The 2,923-nt window shown below is 41.2% G+C and overlaps 1 pseudogene across 3 annotated transcripts; it reads right to left on the reverse strand.

Annotated features, from left to right (window-relative positions):
• Nucleotides 1–551: 551 nt before the first annotated feature.
• On the reverse strand, nucleotides 552–2,589 carry LOC149830334 (zinc finger A20 and AN1 domain-containing stress-associated protein 8 pseudogene; annotated as a pseudogene). 3 transcript variants are annotated; one of them, XR_016433860.1, is made up of 3 exons: nucleotides 2,336–2,589; nucleotides 708–1,410; nucleotides 552–606 (listed from the first exon to the last, which is right to left on the reverse strand). The product of XR_016433860.1 is annotated as a zinc finger A20 and AN1 domain-containing stress-associated protein 8 pseudogene, transcript variant X3 (transcript). The 3 variants fall into 3 exon arrangements; XR_016433859.1 differs by having other exon boundaries at nucleotides 552–1,405; XR_016433858.1 differs by having other exon boundaries at nucleotides 552–1,410.
• Between the last annotated feature and the right edge of the window lie 334 nt (nucleotides 2,590–2,923).

Below are 2,923 nucleotides of genomic sequence, written 5' to 3' on the forward strand. Positions count from 1 at the left end.
TGATGACACATGGATTTTTGAAAATACACTTGACACTTTCCACATTATAACAACGATGTTTCACATATGCTCCAAAATTTTTTACTCTCAGGTTGTAGGTTGTGTAGAAGATCTACATGACAATAAACGATAATCTCCTCCAACCTGGCAGCTACTATCATCTTAGAATCAACTGATCAAAGCACCAAAATTTTCACCCAATTTTTTTCTCATCACTCACAATTTGTCACAAAGTGCAATTCTGATTCAAATTGAATACGTATGCATAATAATGCTGTGAAAGGCATAATCACAGATCATCAGAATCTTGATCACTATGGGAAGATTATGTCAAATAATTTATATGAAGGGAAGGTATACCTTTTTATCATTCAAGTTTGCAAATGCAACCATAACTGACAAATCACAATGACAAAAAATAATAGGTAGCATCCACCTACCATAATGTAATTCCGGTAATGGTATTATCCCATCCATAAGAGCAAGTCATTGGTCCTTTGTAATAGAGTGGTGCGCATTGGGAACACATAAGGCAAATTAACATATGAAGGACAAAGAAAAACTATACACTAACCACAAAGATACCCAGCACAGTCTGCCTTCAACCTGATACAAGGAAGGAAGATAAAAAGATAACAAAGCTTACACAACACCCATGAAAGTTCTGCATTTAAATAGGTGCATAGAGTTCAAGAATGCAAACACACCTTAAGTTTCGCAACTCTTAACTGTTTATATCAATAAGGCACAATCAAGCACGAAACGAAAAAGATATAGCAGTCCCAACTTTGAGAAAAGATGCAAATGAACTAGAAGAGAAGCATCGTCTTTGAGTTCCTTAACCTTTTCTTCAGGAATCCTTGTGAGCAGATGGGGTCATATTTTATCAAGCTTTTCAGCCTTAACAACAGGATTGGCTTTAGTCAGAGCATCACGAGCATGAGCTTTGTAATCAAATTTGCAGTTGTGTTTATCGAAGTGGCGGTGAACTGTACAAAACATATCCCCGCACTTGCATCTAAAACCAGTCAAACCAACCCTTTTATTGCAAGAGTTGCAGCGATTTGGACCCTCCTTCTGTTTGTTCTCCCCACCTTCAGATGAAGCACCAGCTACCAGTGGCTGAACCGTGATAACCTTTTGAACCACAGCAGCAGTTGTTACATCCAAAGCCTCTGCAAATACAGGATCCTTTCCATTCCCACTGTTGCTGCCGTTGCCATTCACAATACCGCCAATAGAAGATGCAACCAGCTTGGCCTGCTCCTGCTTCAATATAAAATCTTTGTGGCATTTCGAGCACATGTTCATTGTAGCTGCACTTCCAAAGAAGCCGCAGTTGTTGACACAGAGGATAGGGCCTTCAGGAGCTTGGCAGCCAGTCTCATCGTGCTCCATGTTCGAGCTGTCCTGTGTAACAAAAACACATTGAAAGAAAACCTTGCTTCTATCTTGCCCATAATACCCATAAATATAACTTCCAACACATTGATCCAGTGCATGTGGTCAATGGAAAGCCTGACCATGAAACACCATGGTCTTCAACACAAGGAAATAAGGTATTCATTTTCCAATACACATGCATATAACACAATTCTAATCCAGAAAATAGATACCAAAGATTGAAATGAAACCGAAGCACAAATATGTATGTGTATATCCTGAACCGCGGACCCCAATATGGAAAACTTATGCATAAAAAATACAAATACCAAGCACAAAAGGCAGGGGAACAGAAACAAAACCCGCGGGCCAATCAATACATCAATAGTAGAAACCATAGAAAAGAAAATTATCCACAAAACCCATTCAAGAATCATAGCTTCATATATTTTCAACGCTCGCTACAATATTATAAAAAACGAAATCTTTCATGGAATTAATCACATAAAACGTCGAATTGAACGCAATACAAGGCCAAAACCCTATAAAACCTACCGAAAATTATTCCCCTTCATCACCACCAATTTAAAGCTCTTAATGAAAACAAGGAATCAAAACCAATAATTAAAGAGAGAGAGAGAGAGAGAGAGAGAACAAAACGAAGTTAAAAATATTGCACCATAAGAAATTGCCATAACAATAAAATCACCAAAGCAACTCTAACCCCAACCCAGTTCCTCGAAGCAACCAAATCAGACCAACAGAAAACCCCCACCCCAACCCTAACCCTAACCCTAACCCTAACCCTAACCCTGACCACAGAAAAATCCCAGCTTCAGCAACCCTAGGCACCCCCGTCCTCAGGATCACCGGAACCACGAATACCAAACAAAAACATCATCAAAACACAAAGAAAAATAGAAAGCAGAAGAAAGAAAGGAGAGAGAGGTACCTGAACGATACAAACAAGACACAAGAAGAACAAAACTCCCTGGTCCGTAATAAATCTATATGAAATCAGAGGGAACTCTTAGAGAGAGGGAGAGAAATCGGCCGATCGCCTCCCTCAATCGAACATCCCGTCGGCGCTGCCTACTGTCCGATGCAGAAAACCCTAACCCTAGCCCCCTTGCCCCAAGCTGATCCAGAGAGAGAGAGAAGCGAGGCCGGAAGAGACCTCGCTAGAGAGAGAGAGAGAGAGGTTCGGGGGGAACGAGTGGGGAAAGGATGAGGAGTATTTAAGCCTCTCCGCAGAAGATCAGCGCCAGCCAGAGGCGGTGTGGGGGCGCTTGATCGGTACTGCCCGGGCTGCCTGACCTGCCCGACCGTGGCCCCCACCTCCCTCCTTTCTCGCCCCTATTTTGGGAAGACTCCTTTTTATTCTTAACCCTAAACCCTTATTCTAATGGATAATTAGGAAGGTTGGCTTGTTTTATTTCTTCAAAAATTTTGGTTTGGGTGTTTGTGTGTTGGAAATTTTGCTAAGATGTTGATGGTCTCAAGATCTTGGTGGCAATTTGGTATGTTCATACTTTTTGTT

This window comes from Nuphar pumila, chromosome 8 (genome assembly GCF_984573655.1).
Source record: "Nuphar pumila chromosome 8, dmNupPumi1.hap1.1, whole genome shotgun sequence".
Classification (NCBI taxonomy): Eukaryota; Viridiplantae; Streptophyta; class Magnoliopsida; order Nymphaeales; family Nymphaeaceae; genus Nuphar; species Nuphar pumila.